This window comes from Acinonyx jubatus, chromosome B2 (assembly GCF_027475565.1).
Source record: "Acinonyx jubatus isolate Ajub_Pintada_27869175 chromosome B2, VMU_Ajub_asm_v1.0, whole genome shotgun sequence".
NCBI lineage: Eukaryota > Metazoa > Chordata > Mammalia > Carnivora > Felidae > Acinonyx > Acinonyx jubatus.
In genome coordinates, this window is record NC_069385.1 from 17,436,839 (window position 1) to 17,460,773 (window position 23,935).

Below are 23,935 nucleotides of genomic sequence, written 5' to 3' on the forward strand. Positions count from 1 at the left end.
CTTCGTCAGTATCACCCCACTCTCCCTCAACTCTGCCTCAGGTAACCTCCACTCTCCATCCATCACCATGGACTGGTTTCGCCTCCTTTTGATCTTCATATGTAGGGAGACATACCCTATGTTCCCTTTTGTGTCTGGCTTCTTTCTGTCAGCGTAAAGTCTGTAGGGTGGTTTGTCCATGTTGTGTGTCGCAACAGTTCATCCTTGTTTTCCTCCAGATTCCTCACAGAATCCGCGTCATGCGCAGGAGTAGAGAAACTCTGGGTTGAAGGGAAGGGCCAGGCTGTGAGTATTGGTTTGGACAGGACTGAACTCAAGGGGTAACTTTGGGCCACTTGTTTCACCATTTTATTCCTTACCTGAAGGATGTGAAAGTTTGACAAATGGGCCTCTTAACACGGTGGAGAAGTTTTAAAGGCAGCAAATTAGAGACTTCAAGAGAGAGTACATTTTACACCTCAAGGCTCTCCCACCCTTGTATGAATAAGCATCTGTAAGACAGGCGGCCTGATTCCTCTGGAGACTTCTGAATGTCTTGCCTTTGGCTAGGGAGGGCAGTGCTAAGAGCCAATTCTGACTTGGTGCAGGTGTTAACTTCAGGCTAAGGATCTTGTTTTAAGATCTCCAAATGAGGTAATGTCCAGATGAAACACTTACTCTGAGAGAACATTTGAGAGAAAATGGGAGGTTTAAGCGCCCTAGTATCTTACATATTCCTCAGAGAGTCAAAGTGCTTCCTTAGGCTTAGCAGAGACCCCATCCTGTGTGTGTGTGTGTGTGTGTGTGTGTGTGTGTGTGTGTGTGTGTCAGTCTGTCTGTCTGTGTGTAGGGGGAGCTCCATAGACAGGCTTTGCTTGTCTGCACTATGGCCAAATGCGGTCAGCACTTTCAGGGCCATTTATGGCTTTCTAGTTATACATTTTTCTTCCTTTGTTTTGCCTCTTTTCTGAAAACCAGGCTGTATTAGTTTCCTATTGCTGCTGTCAAGAATTACCACAAACTTAGTGGCTTGACATAACACAGATTTATTATCTTAATGGATTGTGGAGGTCTGAAGTCCAGAATGCGTCTCCCTGGGCTAAAGTCAAGGTGTTGGGAGGACTGTATCCCTCTCCGGAGGCTCGGTGAGAATCCGTAGTCTTGTGTTCTCCAGCTTCTGCAGAGGCTGCTGTTCCTCGGTTCATGGAACCAAGGGGGGTTCTCCACCTCCAGAACCAGCAACAGCCTGTGGAGTTTTTCTTATGTCACGGAGTCTTCTGCCTCCTGTTTCCACATTGAAGGACATTTGTGATGACACTGGGTCCCTCCAGATAATCCAGGATAATCAGTTTTAAAATCAGATAATTAGCAAATTCCATTCAATCCTTCTCCTTAATTCCCCTTTGCCGTGTAATCATTACATAGTTACATAGTTACACTTCTAGAGATTAGGATGTGGGCATTTTAGATGGGGAGCATTATTCTGTTTACCACACAGGCACATGGTAATTTCTTTATCTGATTTAAGAGAGACAGGTTACCTGCAATTATCATCTTTTGGATTCAAACTTTTTATTTAATTAGGAAAAGTCGTGTTTGTATAAAAATTGATCCCCTTTAAAACGTGCTATTAGCAAAGAATAGTTCTATGTTCAACGATGGGATAGGAGGGACACTTAGATATAGGAGTGTGAGAAAGACAAAATGATATAAAAGTGATGAGGGCTTTTATGTGAGAAGTGTGTGTGTGTGCGTGCGCGCGTGCTCGCTGAGCCAACAGCGTGCTAAAGCCGGTTCACATTGGCTTATGAGAACCATCGTGTGCCTATTTTCCTAAGGTTACATTCAGGGACGTCACGTTACAGGGCTTGAAATTAGCCATGGTGGGAGAATTTACACCATGGAAATTGGCAAATGCTACACGTCAGGGTTTTATTCTCCCCGGAGAGCCTAGTGTTGAACAGTAACCGGCAGACTCACTGCTTTCACTCGGTGCACACAACACTGTTTGGTAATTCTGTACCTGTGGGTTCCCCAGCCCTATAGCTGGAGAAGGGGCAGATCCCAGGAGGCATCAGGACCAGCTGGCACTTCTCCCAAATGCTATCTAGATAGCCCTAGCTGCTATCATAACTGTAGGCTGCACTGGGAGCTAAACTTTCTCTCATGTGGGCTAAAGGTTCTTTGCTTCTTTGTTACTATGATCGGAACCTCTCTCTGTCTATCATTTGTTTAGGTGTTTTGCCTGTCCTGTCCAACCCCCGTCATCACTCCATTGTTTGCACCCCACCCTTGAGGGGCTGGAGCCCCTTTCTTCGAGTTGCATTAGCTTGTCCTTGCTTGTCGGACAAGCAGGAAATCAGTGGCGCTCGAAATGCACAGGAATCATCAAAGGAGCTTGTTAAAATGCAGATTGCAAGGCTCTGCCCCAAGAGAGTCTAATCCTGAAGGTCTGGGGTGAAGCCCAAGGATCTGTGTTATCGACAAACACCAGGTGATTCGGGGGTAGGAGGTTCCATATTCAGGCCACACTGACTGCTCAGTCTGGAAGCTCCTGGAAGGTTGGCGGGCCAGACACCTTTGCCTGCGTTGTGTCCATACATTGTGGGTTCTCAGTAAGGAATGAGCAGAGTCATTTTAAAGAAACATAGAGCCTAGTCCCTAGGAAGTTTTTTTCCCCCCATCTGGCATACAAAGTTTATGATTATATTCAGGCAGGTGGGTGCAGAATACCACGCTCCCAGGCTCCCAGAGAGGAGGACATTTTGTTAATCAGGTGGAAATACGAAATGTTCACACATCTGTCGAGGTTCATCCGCATGAGCCCAAATATTCCGACTATTTGAAAGCGCCTGAATAGTTTATTCAACTTTTCACTTTCCATGGATGTTTAGCTGTTTCTTGTGCAGACAGAAACCTCGCAGCCACAGAAAATGTCTATTGACGAGAAAATTCAGTCTTCACCAAACTTAATCCAACTTGTTTTTTATTCACAAAGCCACTCTGACTCCAGAAATTTTCTTAGCAGGAAAGAGTTTGGTTGGTCGTGTGGTTGCTAACTTCATTCTTTTTCATTTCACACGTGAACAGGATCCGATTGGCTTTCTTTACAAATATGGTCCAAATTAATTTATACGGAGTTGATTGAAAAATAGAGAGAAAATGAAGAATTACTGCCTTAGGAGACTTGGGTCTCAAGTCCTTTGATATTTGATACAAATTTTTACCCCCCAGGACGCAACCTTTCAGTAGCATGTAGGCAAGTTCCAAGGAAAGGAAAGGGTAATGAAAAATCTAATATGAAGGCTATAATTTTCTACAGAAATCTGTTCCTTATTAAGATCAAGTACATGTCAGTCATCTTATATTTTTGGAACATCCAGCGAACGTGAGGACTGTCCTGGAGACTTCCACGTGTGGAAAACTTTATCCCATGCAATCGATTTTTCTAGTTTAGTAAATATCTAGAAAAGGGGGCAAATGAGATGCTTTCTATATCTTATTGGCAGAATAAATACATCTGAGTTATTTAGTAGAAAAGAGTCCCTGACCACGTAAGACTTGGGCTTGAATCCTTGCCCTGTGTCTCTGGCTCTCATTTATAAGAAGACTACAGGGGCGCCTGGGCGGCTCAGTCGGTTGAGCGTCCGACTTCGGCTCAGGTCATGATCTCGTGGCTTGTGGGTTCGAGCCCCGCATCGGGCTCTGTGCTGACAGCTCGGAGCCTGGAGTCTGCTTCGGATTCTGTGTCTCCCTCTCTCTCTGCCCCTCTCCTGCTCACACTCTGTCTCTCTCTCCTTCAAAAATAAGCATTGAAAAAAAAAAAGAAGACTCTAAAGAAGGGGGAGAAGAATATTTGTCTCAGGTCTCACGTGGGGGGTTGTGAGAATCAGGTGCAATGTCTTGTGAAAATTTTATGAAAGAGTAGGAACGAAATAATACAGTTTATAATGGCAGAGTACAGTATTTGCATGTAGTTTATAAATATTACATTCTAAGTGCATGTAGAACATTCCAGCCTTAATAGTGCCAATTTCTCTTCCTTTATCCCAGTTCCCTCTAGTACAATAGGATTCTTGTGTTATCACCTGGAGATGAAATCATAAAAACGTTTCCCTTCCTTCCTCTCTTTCTCTTTAAAAAAAATGTCTTTCTTTTGCATAGTAAGCCGTGTGCCCCTGGAGGTGTCTCCACAGAATGTGGATTTTCTCTGTGTAGTTCTGTCGGATTACACGTACGTCAGCTGCTTCTTGCTAGCTGAATGGAAGGAGTTAGTTGCTCACTCTTTAGCCCCTAGATGGCTGAGTCTCATGACACTGTCTCTATTTCTCCTTTTTCCTGTCCCCCTTAGAAGCGTACCCAGGCTTCTGAGGAGGCCTGAGTAGTGAATATGGTCTGTAGTCCACATGGGTCCTCCCTTTTGCAAGTTGCAAATCTGGCATGGAAAGAGAGGCAATTCTAGATGTAAATATGACTTTCAATCACTTAAAAAATTTCCCCTTACTTTGTTCTGTCTCTAGGTCATACCCACAGATACTGTGTGTAAATATATATTAAACATCAAGGTTCACTGAAAGCAGAAAGAAACGTGACAGAAACAAGATGATGACACTTCAAGATGTATTAAATTTATGAAGGATACTACCGTAATTTCCTTCCTTGGGTATTTTTCCTGTTTATAGAAGTGATGGCAATTAATCATAGAACATGTGATAAATATGGGAAAGCACAAAGAGAAAATCAATTGTCTATTATTCCACTATTCAGAGATAATCCTTATTAATAGAGTATCTTCTCAGTCTTACAGTCTTCTCTTCTTTTCTTTTCTTTTTTAATGTTTATTTTGAGAGAGAGAGAGAGAGAGAGAGAGAGACAGAGCATGAGCGGGGGAGGGGAAGAGAGAGAAGGAGACACAGAATCCGAAGCAGGCTCCAGGCCTCTGAGCTGTCAGCACAGAGCCCGACGCAGGGCTCGAACTCACGGACCGCGAGATCATGACCTGAGCCGAAGTCGGACGCTCAACCGACTGAGCCACCCAGGCGCCCCTAGTCTTATTTTCTTTGTAGGAATGTGGATATATGTATACACATTCCTTTTTCACATATTTAAGATCATACTGCATGTTTTATTGCTTGATTTTTAAAAATAGTTTATATTTAACTTTTCCCTTCTCATCATGTATGCTTGCATAGCACAGTCCCTGGAACAGAGCAGGTGTTGAGTAAATATTTGCTGAATTAATAAATAAATTATTTTTGCTGGATGAGTAATATTCTATTATATAAAAATACCACAATTCATCTCACCAGTTCCGTCTTTTTTTCTGTTTTAAAGTAGAAAGAGCATGGGGTAAGATGAGAAGTTATTTGTGTAATTACAGCCATGATGATGGAGGAAGAGACCATCGGCAGGGAAGCTGTGTGAAGCTCTCTGTGGAGCAAGGCCTGAGGGAAGAGAGTGGAGCTTTTGTGGGTGACTGTGAAATTTATGGGCTTTATTTCAGATCACCCAGCAACTTCGCCTATCAAACCTAGGATAATGTGACAGGAGGGGTCCTCAAGTGAGTTCAGAAACAGTTGTATGGGGGCGCCTGGGTGGCTCAGTCGGTCAAGCATCCGATTTCGGCTCAGGTACATGATCTCGCAGTTTGTGAGTTCGAGTTCCACATCAGGCTCTGTGCTGACAGCTCAGAGCCTGGAGCCTGCTTCGGATTCTGGGTCTCCCTCTCTTTCTGCCCCTCCCCTGTTCACACTTTGTCTCTGTCTCTCTCAAAAATAAATAAACATTGATTTTTTTTTAAAGACAAAGAAAAAGAAACAGTTGTGTGGTCTGCATCAGCTTCTAAGAATGCTTTCAGATGCAAGAAACAGAAGCTCAGTTCCAACTTGCTTAACCGAGAAGGACGCGTACTGAATCCTGTGAGAACTGATTTTCGCTGAGTGAAAATCTAGAGGTAGTTCAGACTCAGGCACGGTTTCATCAAGCTTTTTGCTTTAGTTTTCTGTGATTGTCACAGCTCTGCACTCCTCTATGGGAAGTCTTTGGATGGCCTACCTTTCTTTCTTGCTCACAAAGAAGTAAGGAAGATAACAAGAGATGGGACTTGGTCTATCTCATAAAAGAAAGTAATTTCCTCCTGAAGACTCTAGCAAATCTTTCTTACGTTATGTTCGCTGCCATGAGCCTAGACGTCTCCATTATGAAGTCCATTACGGATGACGGTTAATAGGATTAAGTCAAAATAAGCAGCCCGAGTGAAATAACTGATAGTGTGTGTAATGCATTTCTGTGTAACAAACAACCACAAAGTCTCAACAATAAGCATTTATTTAGCTCCTGTGTCTGTGTGTGGGCTGGTGGCCGCCTGATCTCGGATGGGCCCAGCTGATATAACTTGACTGGGTTGCCCCTGCTCACGTTTCTCTCCTTCTCTGCGCCTATAGCTTCTCCAGGGACTACAGGCAGGTTCTTCTCACGATGATGGCAGAAGTGCTGTTCCTTCTTGAGGGTTGGGACATGGAAGCATGCAAGGTCTCTTGAGGCTTATGTCTGCAGGCGACCCACCGCCATTTCTGTCTCATTTTATTGGCCAACACAAATCACATTCATTAAAGAGGAAGAGAGATTTGCTCTGTCTGGTTAGTGGAGGAACCTCAACATCATATGGTGGACATCGTGGGCAGAACGAAGGGTAGGGTGAGGTGAGTGAGCACTCATCTTCAGTGAAAAGTTTAAAGGGGTGCCAAGATATTTAGTCAAGATAAATGATGTTTCAATGAAATATTTTTCAAAATCCAAATCAATGCAAAAAAAAAATCCATCATGAACACACCAAAATTTTATTGATTGATTTATTTTTTTAACATTTATTTAAATGATGTTTTAATGAAATATTTTCAAAATCCAAATCAATGCAAAAAAATCCATCATGAACTCACCAAAATTTTATTGATTTATTTAATTTGTTTTAACATTTATTTATTTTCAAGAGACAGAGAGAGACAGAGTGTGAGAGGGGGAAGGGCAGAGAGAGAGGGAGACACAGAATCCGAAGCAGGTTCCAGGCTCTGAGCTGTCAGCACAGAGCCCTATGTGAGTCTCGAAACCACCAACCATGAGATCATGACCTGAGCTGAAGTTGGATGCTCAACTGAGTGAGCCACCCAGGCGCCCCGAACATACCAAAATTTTAAATAAAGACAGGATCAGTATGGGGAAGGATAAAGAACCAGGGCCAATAACTCAATCTATCATACATTTCCAACCACAGTGAGACAGGACTCTCATGTCTCATCCTTAGGAGCCTTAAAAATAACTCTCTCCTCTTGAGGCCTGTTGCTTTTTTCTCTCTAGGTCTGGAGCTCAAGTATCTGGTTATCTTGGAAGTCTTTAAGAAATTTAATAAGAATAATTTTCAGAAAATAACCTGAAGAATAAAATATTTCTTGAGACCTTTTTGATAAAAAAAAAAAGAAAGAAAAGAAAAAGAAAACAAAAGAAGAAAAGAAAATCAAGTTCTGTTCAATGATTCTTATACATTAACCCATTTCGTATTTTTTAGTTTAAGAATTGGTATATCTATAAAAATTAAAATTACTGGGGTAGTGTAATGATTCTCTAGGGACTGAGTTTCATAATATCTGTAGATTTTAAATACAGTGCATGTCCTAACAAAGCACAGTGAAAATCTTTTTGGATCAGCTGCAAGTTATGCCATGGACACTTAACTTTTTATAAATGAGGTTGGCTGAGGAATTCAAGAGCATATGTTAGCACAGGGAGAACTTTCTCCTGTCTTGGGTGGTGACTGATGTGCTGATCCCAGCACCGAGGATGTTGGCGGGAAGGAAAGACTTCCCAAGTTCACAGGACTCATTGTGTGTGGAACTACCACGAGTCCGTGACCTGCCACAGAATTATGTGGGAAATAATTTTTTCAAAGAAACGGAAGACAAAAAAAAAAAAATGGATCTAAAATTCTATCATTGTTCCATTTAAAAAACACATCTCTTCTTTAACTTGAAATGCTAGAGCTACAAATTTGTCCCAGTGGGAACCACATGCTGGCTCATATGGGGTGGGAATCACCTTTCCACTATCTGACACTCCCCCCTCCCCCCAATCCAGGTGACCCAGAGACTTTTGGAAAAGAGAGGCAGGGTGGGGGGCTGGCTTCAAACCAAGCAGAACTAGGAATCTTGTTGTGTAGTGGGAACTGACCCATGCCAAGTGAACTGTTAGGGTTAAAATACTTCCTGTGATGGCCCGACAAGAAGCCTGAAATATTTACCTTTATAGCCATTTACAGAAGTGATTAAGGCACTGCATCTCCCAGAGGCGTGTCAGAAGGCTAACTTGTTAACTGAAAAAGTTAACTCAGATAGTGACCGACTCATAGTGGCACAGCTGTGCAATCAGTGGGATTTAAAATGGAGACAGAGGGGCCCCTGGGTGGCTCAGTCCGTTAAGTGGCCGACTTCGGCTCAGGTCATGATCTCGCGGTCCGTGAGTTCGAGCCCCGCACCGGGCTCTGTGCTGACAGCTCAGAGCCTGGAGCCTGTTTCAGATTCTGTGCCTCCCTCTCTCTGACCCTCCCCTGTTCATGCTCTGTCTCTCCCTGTCTCAAAAATAAATAAAACGTTAAAAAAAAATTTAAAAAAAATAAATAAAAATAAAATGGAGACAGAAAGGGACTAAAAGTCCTCGAAATGCTAGTGAAAGCAGGATGGTAACGAGGACGGCCAGTGTCATTTGGAAATGAGTGGAATCCTTGGAGAAAACTAGTAGGAGAGGCAGAGACGAAGTTGGTGGTTTCAGGGGCCTCTATGGTGACATATTCGGCATCAGCACGGGGTGAATTTTTAACATAGGGTGGTAAACGTGATTTTACAAGTAAAACCAAGATTTGGGGCAAATACAGCAAAGGAAGGGATAAACTTAATAAAAAACAATAGACCCTTTAAAACATAGCGTCATGCTATATTTCCCTTCTAAATTTCCCCTTTGAAATGTTTTATACACAGTCTTAAGAGTTATCCCTTTAAAAAAAAATCCAGGGGGGCCTGGGTGGCTCAGTTAAGCGTCTGACTTTGGCTCAGGTCATGATCTCGCAGTCTGTGGGTTGGAGCCCAGTGCTGGGCTCTGTGCTGACAAACTCTCTCTCTCTGCCCCTCCCCTACTCACGCTCTGTCTGTCTCTCCCTCTCTCAAAAATGAATAAACATAAAAAAAAAAACAACCCAGATGTAAATAGGCCGCTTCTTTGATTAAAAATTTTTTTGATGCTTTCTCACTATCTACAAGCTGAAATGTAGACTTCCTGGCATAAAATGTTCTTTTTATTCAGGCTCTATCCTACTTCATTCAAAATCCAAGATAAATATTTACTACTGTGTGCTGTTTCAGGATCTGTATGCCCTGTGAACAAAAGCCCCTCCCCACTCATGCTTCCCACCCTGTAGCCCCCTGCCCAGTCCCATGCTCAGCCCTGCCCATGCCCTTCCTGTCCATGGTCCAGGAATTACGAGACCCAACTCACATACAGCCCTTCTCTGCAGCCTTGCCTCACAGGTTAAGCAGAGATAATTTCCCCCTTCTCCCTTTTCAAATAGCTCACTGTGCTTCAAGTACAGGACTTAGAATTGTGTTACGACTTGATTATCCACCCCTTGAATTGGTTTGCAAAACCGGTGACAAGGAAGGGTCTGAAACAGGAGGCGGTAACTGACTGTAAGTAAACAAGGAAAGATATGGGTGGAGACACACATCTGTACAGGAACGCACATCCTGAAAGCAAGGGACCAGGGTGGACAGGACAGTGAGGAGCTACAGAGAAAGAGAAGCCTTCAACCTGGAGTCATCCATCCGTCAGGGCAGGTCCCAGATTTGTAGGTCCTGGTGGGATGTTTTGGAAGGCCCAATGCTGAAGAGGAAATACGGGAAGTAAGTTAGGAGGCGAGGGAGGAATCTCGTTATTGTGGCTGGATCCACCTGGTTCTCCTCTTCTGTGTAGTTCGGCCTGTGTGTGCGTGTGTGGCTGGGAGGATTGAGTGAAGAGCCGGGAGAGGGTTGCCACGTGTCCTTAAAGATGTAGAGCTATGGCACAAAATGAGAAGTGATAGTGGCTGGCGGTGGGGGCATTAAGGTTCCTGGGACAAGATAGAAAAAATGGCAGAAGGTCCCGGACACAGGTCAGGGAAACAGGCCAAAGAGGAGCAGAGATGGGACAGTCCCCCCGGACACTCGCTCCTTCTAGAGAAGAGCTCCAGAAAAATTCCCGACTTGGCTTGTTGACAATTTCATTTCCCAGAGGGTACAGAAGGAACTAGGGAAACCGCTCCCTTCGATAAATTTGAATGAACAAGGCAGAATTTGAGTTCACACTGTGCTACTTATGGGCACCTTGGGAGAAAGTTTGCAATAGCTGGCGAGAGAAACTCAGACGTGTATGATTTCTACGAACTCTAAATTTGTGGAATGTTGATTTCTTAAAATTCAAGCGAAAGATGCATATGACTCCATGGCCCAGGATTTTGGAAGAGAGGGAGGCTCAAGCCGTCCTGATGAACTCACAATTGGGACTCTGTGTAATTACAACTGATCTTACTGAAAATAAAAGGGTGCCCCCTTGCCCCAGACCCCGAACAGAGTGACTACACTAGGACCTGTCTAATGAACTCTAAAATCTAAAGGAGCAAGAAAAGAGCTGGCAAGAAAAGCATACAATCAAGTTAAAAACAAGTAAGGAACATGGTAAACATAAGTAAGAACTGTGTCAGGAGCGTTAAAACCCCAAGTGAACTGAGGGTTGTGAAAGGGAATGAAGACTCTATCATCCTATTAGGTTAGAAGATCAAGGGTGCAGTTTGGATGACAAGAGAGCCCAGTGGTTAAGAGCATGGGCTCCCACCTCTGCTTCCACATCTTTAAAGCCACACTAAGAGTGCGTAGGGTTGTTTTGAGAATTGAATAAAATAGCATGTGTGAAACTCTTGGAACAGTGGCTGGCCCACAGGATACGGCATGCCTGATGCCACCTGTGTCCTTACAGACGTATTAAGCAGGCCCTGTGCCAGCCTCAGGGATACGGGGTGAAGTCCCCACCTTCATAAAACTTACATTCAGGAGGGAGACATAAAAGGTATCATGAGAAGGAATAACCATGTGGGGAGGAGTCTCGGGAGAGGGGAGTGCTTACCTGAGGAAGAGTTGTTTAAGCAGAGGCTAGAAGAGGTGGGCTGGGGAGGGCAGAGAAGGAGCAGAAGGGGGGAAGCCACCAAGTTAAGGAACCGAAAAGTTGGCCATGACTGTGGGGCACGGAGAGCTGGCTCAGAGAAAGCAGAACTCTTGCACTTTCTGTTTTGTTTTAGTCTCTTGGTCAATAAGAATCACTTTGACACAGAAATTAACTCAAAATGGATGAAAGACCTAAATGGAAGAGAGGAGACCATCAAAATCCTAGAGGAGAAAACAGGCAGTGACCTCTTTAACCTCGGCTGCAGCCACTGCTTACCAGGTATGTCGATGAAGGCAAGGGAAACAAAAGCAAAAATGAACTATTGGGACCTCATCAAGATAAAAAGCTTCTGCACAGTGAAGGAAACAATCAGCAAAACTAAAAGGCAACCGACAGAATGGGAGAAGATATTTTCAATTGACATCTCAGACCAAGGGTTAGTATCCAAAATCTATAAAGAACTTCTCAAACTCAACACCCAAAAAACAAATAATCCAGTGGAGAAATGGGCAAAAGACATGAATAGACACTTCTCCAAAGAAGACATCCAGATGGCCAACCGACACGTGAAAAAATGCTCCACATCACTCATCATCAGGGAAATACAAAGCAAAACCATGATGAGATACCACCTCACACCTGTCAGAATGGCTCAAATGAACAACTCAGGAAACAACAGATGTAGGTGAGGATGTGGAGAAAAGGGAACGGTTTTGCACTGCTGGTGAGAATGCAAACCTGTGCAGCCACTCTGGAAAGCACTGTGGAGGTTCCTCAAAAAATTAAAAATACAGCTACCCTATGACCCAGCAATTGCACTACTGGGTGTTTATCCAAGGGATACAGGTGTGCTGTTTCGAAGGGACACATGCACCCCCATGTTTATAGCAGCACTATCGACAATAGCCAAAGTATGGAAAGAGCCCAAATGTCCATCAATGGATGAACGGATAAAGAAGATGTGGCACACACACACGCACGCATACACACCATAGAATATTAGCGATCAAAAAGAATGAAATCTTGCCATTTACAACAATGCAGATAGAACTAGAATGTAGTATGCTCAGCAAAATAAGTCAGTCAGAGAAGGACAAGTACCATATGATTTCACTTGTGTGTGGAATTTAAGAAACAAAACAGATGAACATATGGGAAGGGGAGGAAAAATAAGATAAAAACAGAGAGGGAGGCAAATCATAAGAGACTCTTAAACGTAGAGAACAAACTGATGGTTGCTAGAGGGGAGGTGTGTGGAGGGATGGGCTGAGTGGCGGCCATTAAGGAGGACACTCGTTGGGAGGAGCACTGGGTGTCATATATAAGTGATGAATCACTAAATTCTACTCCTGAAACCATTATTACACTACATGTTAACTAGCTTGGATTTAAATTAAAAAAGAAAAAAAAGAGAATAACTATGAGATCGAAAAGGCCTAAATATTAAGGAGGGAAAGTCCAAAGAGCACCTAGCCCTTCAAACCAAGAGCAAGACCCTGCACCTGAGCTGTTGGCTCTTGACTTTCTCACCTTGGATGGTCCCATACCAAGCAGTCCATGCTTAAGGGCCTGTCCAGGTCACTGTAGTAGGTGAACTTGGGGTTTCTTTGACATCTCAATTTTTACTTTAAAAAAGCTGTGGCCAAAAAATGTAAGAACTTCCAATTAATGTTTTTGTAAAAAGCTTTTTTTTTTCAATGATGCAAATTAAGTAGATTGAGGAAATCATCCAGGAAGACTTGAGTTCACATTTGCTGAAAATTGGTTCATATAGCCTGCTCAAGAAACAGTGTCCTGTGAGAAGTATGCTATTGAACACAACTGAGCTTTTAGGCCTGAACAGGTCGTTTTTTAAAAATGTTTATTTATTTTTGAGTGAGAGAGAGAGAGCAAGCTGGGGAGGGGCAGAGAGAGAGGGAGACAAAAGGGCCAAAGCTGACATCAAAGAACCAATGTGGGGTTCAAACTCACGAACCATCAGATCATGACCTGAGCTGAAGGCAGATAATAATAATAATAATAATAATAACAACACCTCAATAAAGTAAAAATGGAAGGATGTTAGGAGGAGAATAACTTCTAACTTATACAGCTATGGGCTATTTTATTTAGTTAAGTAACAAATTCTGTAATTTGACATTTGATTTTTTTTTAAATTTTTTTAAATGTTTTATTTATTTTTGAGACAGAGAGAGAGAGAGACAGAGCATAAGCAGGGGAGGGGCAGAGAGAGAGGGAGACACAGAATCGGAAGCAGGCTCCAGGCTCTGAGCTGTCAGCACAGAGCCCGACGCGGGGCTTGAACTCACGAACTGTGAGATCATGACCTGAGCCGAAGTCAGATGTTCAACCAACTGAGCCACCCAGGCACCCCTGACATTTGACTTTTAAATACATTAAAGAAATACTTTGAATCAGATATCAAAAGTAAGAAGAAACAAGGAAAAATATCATGGCGATTTCACATCCTATTCTATAATATAAAACTACCTTGTCAAGTGATGCGCTGTCAGATAAAAGCCTCCTCTCATGAATCTTGGGAGAATTAAATAATGTGCCACGTCGATCCGATGGCCATGAGTCCTCTCCGTCACCACTGCGTGCTCCTAAGGGCGCTCTCAGTACCTTTTGGGAAGTCAAGGGCCGGCTCAATCCAGATCACCCTCCACTTTCCAAAGTTGAATCTTTAAGCTTCACTGGCACCTAATGTCATGTTCTTCCTCTGCTTCTTCACAGAATCTAAGACCCTGATCCTCTTTAAAAAAGAAAGTCACTTCGTGCCTGTCTGGTAAATTCTTAGCATTTTGGTGAAGAACGTGGACCCTGTAGCTGGATACCTGAGTTCAAATCCCAGCTCTCTCACGTGGCAGCTGCTGAAGTTGGCAAGTTGCTTAATCTCTCTGTGCCTCATGAAATAAGGATAATACTGATATCTATACACAGGGTCTTATGGGAATGGAACCAGTTAATACATACATAATAAAAATGCTTGCTGTGTCTGCCGTATGGTATTATATTGCTTGCTATTATTACCACTTATCTTTCCAGATTCCTCTAGGACATGGCTATTAGACCCCTCCTCATTGATTTCATTGTCTCTTCCTACCCATAATCCTTGGGCTTTGAGCAACTTGAGGGTACGGATCAAGTCTCCTCTATCTTTGAGTGGCCAGGATTGGGCATAGCACCAAGCACGGAATGGAGACTAAATTGATGTTGGAGGAATGGAAAGGATGATGGGTGGATAAAGCCATTCCTGAGATACTTCCGGATTTAGGCTGTTTCCAAACACCCCAGCAAGCCTCAGTGTTTGTGCTTGCATTTTGGTCACCTATTAGCACTACATGTCATTGGTGTGTGTTGTCTAATTTATCTCTCTTTATATTAGTTATATTCCAACTTAAGCTATGTACTTCTCGGTTCATGGTGTGTATTTACTTTCTCTGGTACCTCTTTCAGTTACCCACTAGAAGTGTCTGAGCCTGACTATATTTTGCCAAATGAGATGGGAGAATCTTGGAGGGAAGAAGTATGAAGGGGCTTTCTCTTGGGGTACCCTAAAGATGGTGACCAAGAATTCCAAGGGGCATTTTCAGATTCCATAATATAATATGAGAAAAGGAACCAACCCCTGAAATGAAGAACCTTCAGTCACCTCTACCCAGGTCCACATTTCAATTTCATTTCATTTCATCAACTCCTCCCCTTTAATGGTGCCCTGAAGTGAACCCGTCAAGAAAGGTGGACTTAAAGGGACCTGTTGAAAGGACCATGTTAGGAAGAATTCCATTTCCAAGAACGGCTCTTTACTCTTACAGGGAATTCTTCTGTGAAACAAAAAGCTGGGGGTAAGCCAGTAAGGTGAAAATACAGACCGCCCATCTCCCGTTTAAAGACAAAATATTATATAGTAAGAGAGCTCAGATGAAGTGTCTCCTGTTCTTTAGGGTTGGGGGTGGGGAAAGGCCTGGACAAACCTATTTCCATTTCCTAGTACACAGAAACTAGATATAATATCAATCTGTTTTAAATAAACATGATGTCTCCTCCAACATTCGTCATTGCTTCTGACTAGTCTACTTGATCTGTGAAAATGAGATTACTTGAAAACCTGTCCTAGATTTTAAAGCTGAACAAGATATATTGATTATAAAAATATTTGTATGTCGCTATATATCTTAATAAAATAACATGCATGTCTGGAGTGTATGTCAGCCTGGAAAGCCTGCCCAAAGCCAGATCTATTTATTTAAATCAGGGAAGGCAAAGGGCCATGCTGGCAGCCATTCAGCTCGTCGTGCTCTCATGGCTGAACACGGATAATAATAATTTGGGGTGCACACGGGCAGATTTCTGAAAAGAAGAAATTAACCTTTATGTTTACATTACGAATCAGCAGGGAACTATCTCAGATGTTGAGACCAGTGGCACGCACGGCCAATTTTTCTTCTCTCTCTTTAGATTTCGAGCTCATGTGGAGATCCTACTAGAATTCCAGATTCAGATTTTCATTTCTGGGAATTCCAGTTTCTAACGAAGTGATGAAAGGGCTGGGTTCCCAGGGCCGCCATTTATTAAGTACATTCCAGCCTGATGCAGTTGGTAATTTCCCAGTCAGGAGGAGACATGCACAGCCGGCCATTCTTGGATGGTTGGTCCATGGGCTGGGCATGAGGGCGGGGCTGGGGGGGCATCAAGGGGATTTGATGGCCACCTTTGTGGGTGAGTCTAATAGTCCCATGGGGAGGAGATGGGCTATTCTTACATCACTTGCTTTTCTCCATGGCAAAACAGCCCAGAACCAGAAGCTGCCTTGAGGTTCACCAGGGGATACCAAGACAGTAGACTTACACGCCCCTCAAGAAAAGTGTTGTTTGTTTCGCTTTGGAAATACTCTTATACCGTGCATTCTGGGACACTCCATGTCCTCAATCCCAGAGGAAATGTCTCCTTTTGGGCATTGTGAGTCAGTTATTAAACCGTCAATTTCCTTTCATTGGGAGAAATTTCTTTCTTATTTTCCTCAAGAACAATTTTCTGTGTCTTGTAATTATACACACTGGCTTCTCTGGACTGAAGGTTTATGTGTATCCCTCCCCGCTTCATACGTTGAAGCCCAACCCCCAAGGCCATGGTATTTGGAGGTGGGGCCTTTGGAAAGTAATTAGGTTTAGATGAGATCATGAGGGTGAAGCCCCATGATGGATTAGTGCTCTAATGAGAAGTTATAAGGAGAGAAAGAGACTAGAACCTCCTGCCCACCTCCCGGCCCCCCTCCTGCCCTCCCCCCTCTCCCTGCCCCCGGCACCGGGAGGCTGTGTCTGCAAACTAAGAAGTGGCAGTCGTTAGACACTGAATCTGCCAGCACCTTAATCTTGGACTTCTCAGTCTCCAGAATTTGGGCAGATAAATGTCTTTCATAACACCTTCTGGGCTATGATATTTTGTTATAGCAGCCCGAACTGGCAATAAGACACCAACAATAAATAGAGAATAGCTTCATTTAGATTTCACAGTGCTAATAGGTTTTGATTTATATTTACAAATCACTTTTTATTGACATTAGTGTTAATGGGACCAAGGGCGATAGCTGAGTTATCTCAAACCTTCAGTGACTCTTGTGATATTCCTCTCCTGTGGAAAAAGCAATTAATCAAATTTGATACAAATGAATATTGGGTCCCTAAAACCAGTACAATTAGAGACCAAAGACTAGAATTGGCATCATCAAAATGACTGTGTAGTTTGAAAAATGACTGCATAAGTTAAGCATGATCTCTCTGAAAGCATTGTTTAAATACAAATACGTTTAATTGGCAGGAAGGAGCGATATATTGAGCAGCGACTTCCCCATTATATAGAGATTAGTTTATCATTTTCCTAACAGAAAGTGGAGCCCAATGGCACATGGCAGATAAGGTTTGAGGGGGAGGGTGTTTGAGGAAAGGTCAGAAGCCTGGGGAAGGCAGTAGAGGCTGTGATACCTGAGGAAGACAGCAAGCCCCCCCCCCCCCCCAGGACTGTCCTTGCGAGGCAGCGGAGACAGGAGGCACCAGTGAGAAGGCAGAGGGTCAGCTTTGGGTCAAGTCTGCCTCCTTCCCAATTCTTCTGCTTCTCATTTGGATATATGAGTTCAGGGAAGCCATCTTGCAGTCTGATTTGGTATCTACGTATAGATGCAATCAAAGTCTAGTCCCTTGGCTTGAGCTATAATAAAAATCATAATTTGGTTTGTAAATCACTCTGGATAGCATAGTGTGGGATTAACTTGTGGTAATAATTTGCCCGGCAGTCTCCTATGTTCTCTTAAAGATTGCAGTCAGTCTGACCTTCCTTTTTGACTTACCTCATTTGCATTGTATTTCATAATGCAGAGTTGCTTGTGAACAGAATTACTTTGCAAAGCGTATTTTAAAGGAGTATGTGTTCAAACTGAAGTGTTTGCAGGTATTCAACCTTCTCAAACATTTGTTGGATTGGTGTCTAACAGAATAAATACAGCAAATATGTCATTATTACTTGTAATGGCATTTTTTTTTTAAATTTGAGAGAGAGAGAGAAAATGAGTGAGAGCAGGGGAGAGGCACAGAGGGAGAGAGAGATACAGAGAGACAGGGAGAGAATCCCAAGCAGGCTCCGCACTCAGCATGGAGTCTGACATAGGACTCGATCCCACAACCCTGAGATCATGACCTGAGCTGAAATCAAGAGTCAGCCACTCAACCAACTGAGTCACCCAGGCACCTCTGTAATGGCAATTTAAAAACATGAAAATTGGGGCACCTGGGTGGCTCAGTCAGTTGAGCATCCGCCTTCAGCTCAGGTCATGATCTCTCGATTCATGAGTTTGAGCCCCACATTGGGCTTGCCGCTGTCAGCTCAGAGCCCGCTCTCTGTCCCTCCCCTGCTTGTGCTCTCTCTCAAAAATAAATGAACATTAAACAAAACAAAAACCATGAATATCACTTACGGGGCACAGAATCAATAGCCTGTTAATTAAAAGAGTTTAGGCAAGGCAGCACCATTTGAACACAAAAAGCCACCCTTGAAAACAGACCAAAAAAAAAAAAAAAGGAAAAGTGGTTTGTCTACCTATCACCAACTGTAAGTATTAAACTTGGCTAAAAATGTATGGTCTTAATCTGCTTGGGCCACCGTAACAAAATACCATAGATGGGATGGCTTACCCAACACTTAATTCTCACAGCGCTGGAGGCTAGGAGTCCAGCATTAAGAAGCCGGTTTATTCTGAGGCCGGCCTTCTTGGCTTGCAGGTGACTGCCTTGTGGCTGTGTACTCACGTGACCCATTCTTTGTGCAGGCAAGGAGGGAGCCCTGTGTTCTTCCTCGGCTTCCACCTGCCTTCTGGGATTATGGCCCCACCCTTCCGACCTCATTTAACCTTTGTCAGCTCATAAGCCTTATCTTCAGCTACAGTCACAGTGGGAGTTAGGGTTTCAACACATGAATATGGACACATTCCGTCCATAACATGCATCGTGATTAAATGTGCCATCCTACATATTTATAGGAGTTAACATATAATTTGTTGACTTCGCACTTTGTGTTTAAATATAACTATTAGACTTGACGTTGGTCAAAAAGTAATGAACAGAATGAATGGGTATTACACTTAAAATTTGTTCATGATATTGTGTACAGAATATACCACAATTGGGGAAGAATAAAAATATAATGGAATTGTAGAAAAATAAAGGTAATGGTTCTTGATTGGAATCTGTCTACTCGAAGCCCAGCAGTGATGTTACCACTATAGTTTACAATAACAATCATGATGATCGTGGTATCCTTCAGTTTCATAGCATTTTATGGTTTGCAAAACATTTTGACCTACCCGACCTCATTTACATGGGAATTCCAGAGGCTCTTCCTGAATGGCTATGTCTCTCCAGTGGCTAAAAGATTCTGGCCGGGTGGGGCAGTATCCCTGTGCATGCAGGGAGTGTCCCTGCTGTTTGGGAGCCTGGAGGAATCCTGCCACCACCCAGGAGGTAGCAAGCTAGAGGAGCCCTCTGGCTGAAGGGAAAGGAAGACTGAACCCTGGATTCTTCTCCTCCCCCAGAGATAAGGAGACAAGGATGAGCCCCTGCCACAACCAGGTTCTAGAGCCATCAGTAAAATGCAGATACTGGAATTAGTAACACTACTAGCACAGGGATCCTTGGCACAGCCATGGGCACGATCAGCTTGGCCGTCCCAGGCCTGCAGCTCCCTGTTACTCTCCATCACTTTCAATGGAGGGATGTGGACAGCTGGGTTGCCAGCTGTAGTCACAGGGGCCCCGGGGCCCCATTTTCACTTGGGGGCTGTTGCAAGCCCTGTGGTTTAGGATTTGAATAGACGGGCCTTGGTCCCATGCAGAAAGGCCTGACAATAGGCCGAGCTTACCTCTGGAAGTCATTGTCACTAGACTGTTCCCCCCCCCCCCCCCCCCCGCCGTATGCTCAACGAGTATTTGTTAAACAAGGACTCCCACTTCACTGTTCTGAGCCTGGAGTGGGTAACCAGCGTCAAGTTCAGGAGAAAATTCACCCCTTGCTAACATTACTGAAAACAAGCAGAAAAGAGGACACAATAAAGAAGCCCATGGAAGGGAAGCGGCTTGAATGAAATGCTGTCTGATTTTCCCTGCCTGTACCTAAGCTCACTATATTTAAGTGAAATGTCCTAACACCATGTCAAAACATTTACATATGCCTTTCTAATTGAAAGCCTAGGGTTGTGGCAAGGCCTTAGCATGTTTAGAGCACCTTTTGATCACCACAAATTCTAGGCTTGTCCGTGACATTGTTTTGACGGAGATGTTGTGGCTGGAGCCGTGGTCTGCCCATCAAACGGCTTAGCCTCTGCTTCCTGGCTAGGTTTCTGGCTCAGGTGACCTCACCACATAATCCCAGTAAGCTCTGGCCATGGCAACTCTGGGCAAGATTTAAAGCACTGGCGACCAAGAGGATAGGCCTGGCATTGGTTTGGGCTTGCCCGTCAGGCGATCATATGACATCTGGTTCCCAATGGTCAGACACGCCAGGCTCTCTGGAGACCCAAATGCCCCATGTGTGTTATGATATCTGCAGTGATCCTTTTCTAAGAGTCACTTGAGTTTTAGACGGAGAAATGCATTCATGGCCGGTTATCAGTTGGTGAGGCACTGACATTCCACAGTCGGTTGAGTTAATCCCTTGCGGAGGTCCCAGAGATATTTCCACTGCTGCTGTCTTCTTTTTCAAACTGGTCGTCTGAATATGATAAGTGTGAGTTTTACTGCTAAGATTAGCTACGCTCTCAGCCCTAGCTTTGTGAAGCTGGGTGGTTTCGAACGCGGACATCAAACAAGGCAAGGCATGGCTGTGCCCCCTGAGATGTGACGGTCTCTGTGGGGGGAGCGCAGAAGCTTGCTTTGAACAGGAAACCCCGTTGTGTTTACAAAGCCTACCTTAGGGGCAAAAGCAAACCTGTGCTTTCAGAGGAAATGAGAACGTGCCCTCCAAGTCTCTGACGGCTTCCAGACTGTGCAGGTTTGTGTCTTGCAAGGCGTCTTCTTCCAGGGAGAATGGCCCCGATCCCCAGGGTTAGTGGGGAGCTGTGGGGTAGCACAGTGGGTGTTCTGTGCCCCTCTGTGAGGCCGGGGCCCGGAGGGATGGGTGCTTGTCCGGCCAGTGCCCTCACTCGGCACGGGGTCACGGGGCCAGGCCGTGCAGGGTCAGTCTCAACCTCAGTCATTCGGACGCAGTCAGTTCGCTGTGCCTTGCACACATGCACCAGGTTTGGAATCTCGGAGGAGCACAGGCCAGAAACCAAACACATCCTGTGACTTCCTCACGGGAGGACAAGAGAGACCAGGTGCCCTGTAGCATAAGAGAAAAGAAACACGGACTTTTAGGGACCTCTGGAAATTCCAAAGTTCCGGCGTGGAGTTTCACGTTTGTACCGGTGTGTTTTTGTCAGGCCAGCGGATGCGTGGTTGGCATCTGGCACCCTCCCTGGGTGCTAAGGCCACCAAAGTGTTGAGGACAAGTTCCCTGACTGCAGGGGCTTGCCACTTAGTGAAGGAGGTAGATTAGCAACCACGAGTCGATGCTGGTAGAAACCTGAGCTGAATACCACATAAACAAGGAGGGAAAAGGACAGTAGGGGCAGACATACTGCCGGGGTGGTGGTGGGGGGGGTTAGTTTTCGGGAAAACATCACAGAAAGAAACATTTGAGTTGAGTTTTGAAGAAGTGGATGCTTGGCAGGCTGATGGGTTTGGTGGGGGACGTGTTCGAAGCAGATACATAGTGTTGGCAATGGGGTCATGGCTCATCCTTGAGCCCACCAGGGTCCGGCACACAGTAGGGCTCCTGCAGTGACTGGCTGTCACATGGGAGGCCCTTTGGTGTTCCCAGAGAAGAGAGGACAAGGTCCAGGAAAGAGTCCCTGCAGGAAGCTGAGGCAGGGCGACATAGTTATAGCTCAGATGTTCTGGTTTAATAGTGTAGGTCTTAGGAAGCTATTGAAGGCTATGCAAGCAGGAGAGACCTACATTTCAGTGTGCATTTTATTTTATTTTTAAAGTTTGTTTGTTTGTTTGCTTGTTTCTTTAGAAACAAGCTCACAGCAGAGAGAGATCCCAATGCAGGGCTTGGACCCACGAACTGCAAGATTGTGGCTTGAGCCAAAGTCGGATGCTTAACCAACTGAACCACCCAGGTGCTCCTCCAGTGTGCATTCTAGAACGATCTGCCTAAGGCCTCGTGTAGAACGGGTGGGAAGAGGCTACAGTGAACAGCTGAAGGAAAGGCAGGACCGACTGCTTTCCCTCTTTAGCACCAGAGTTGGCCTGGATTTGGGCAACTTGGCCTCTGAGTAAAACAGAGTGAGAAAAGAGTTAATTTTTGGGTAAATTCACTTTCAAAGAAACAAAATGAGGGTCACACATCATATCTGGTTTTGTGTCTTACTCTGTTCGCCGAGCGTTGTTTCAAGAGCATCTGCTTATGCCCTTAAACGTATTGTTATTTCTTGCCGAATTCCTAGGAATTCTTTATGCTCAGGAATAATGCTTAATAGAGCCTAACACAATCCACAGAAGGCATCTTCATGCAAATAAATTAAAATATTTTACTCAGGTCAATTTAAAAAATAGAAAAGAGTTGGAAAGATAAATTATTTGGCTCTGCAGAAGCATGCCGGACCAAGTATTATATAGCAAAATATCAGTCTTGCAAAAAAAAAAAAAAAAAAGTCAAAGGAAAAGATTATGCTCAAAATTGCTCCTGGCTGACCGGCCTTCTGGTTATTAATTCAAATGTCCCTCCTATTGGTGCTGTTAATGGCTTCAAACAGATCTTGTCTCCTTTTATGCAAGGGGAAAATTGGACCCATTCCAAACAAAATAGCAGTAGCAGAAGGAAGCCAACATTTGCAGCTTTGTTAGATAACTCCAACTATTAATTTTCTTCAACCAAGTCGCTTTTCATTTTTCACAGATCTTTCTTACACTGCTTAAATCTACAAGTTAGACATTCCTAGTGCATACAACAATTTAAATAAAAAAAGAATTCTCCCATTTGGTTAGCTTCCTGTCTCCCTTCCTGGGCTATTTCACCAACGTCAGGTAGTGACACAATAGCAGAAACCTCAGATGTGTGTTGTTTTGGTTCTCAGCTAGCGATGGGGATACAGAATGGGAAGGGGACTTTAAAATCTTTGTGGACAGGGAGGACAGCTAGGCAGAAATAAGTTGAAAACGCTCCTCATGTGATGCTGACACGCCCTCAGGTTGAAAACTACTTAGACTTGTTGACTCTTGGAAGTTAAGGGGTTTTTGGGTTCAGCCAATAATCCCTTCTACCTAGGGTTGGAACCTCCCCTGTTTGATCCTGTGATCTATGCTTGAATATCTTACGGACGTTATGTTCCTAGACCACTTTAATATTTAGAATGTATTTCTTCATCTTGAGCCCTGTGTAGTGGTAATTTTTCACTTTTTGGAGGCCTTACATCAATGTCCCCTTCCTAAAAGCATCATGGTTTTCTTCTGGGACATAACCCGGAGCAGCCTGGATTGGACAAATAGAGATGTCCTCCTAATGTGGAAGTCAAAGACATCTTTGGAAGTTTCTCTGGCCAGACTCTTCCTGTTCCTTCCCTGGGGTGGTCAAAGGGTAGGCATGTGACCCTGGAATTCTTTTTTTCAAGGGGTAGCACCAGACAAAACGGTAACGAAATTCTTGATACTAGGATCTTTTATTATTACCTCTTTCTTGTTGGTCCCAAGTCTGGTTGGCCCCAAGTTAGCCTCAGGCTTTTCAGCAACTGGTGAATGCCTCTATGCAAGTCGGGCGATATCTGTTGCAAAGCAAAGCGGGAGGAAGCAATTGAGGAAAGCCTTCCTGAGGGGGTTCACATCTGAAGACTAGTTAAGATCCATAATTACCTAGCACTTCCTTGTATTGGGCCACTGTCAATATTGGCAAGTCAGGGACAAAACACCACTTCTGGCCTTTAAGAGGCTCACAGTATAACGGAGGAGACAGACGAATGATTTGACCATGACGTTTATGTGTGGCAAATCCAACATAGAGATAAAAGCAGGTTGCCGGGCACTGGGCAGCTCCAGGCCAAGGTAGGAAGGAGTGTTAGTGATTCTCTCTGGAGGGCAGAACTCCTACGGTAGGTGTCCTTGACCTACAGTAGGGGTCTCGTGATGAGAAGCGGA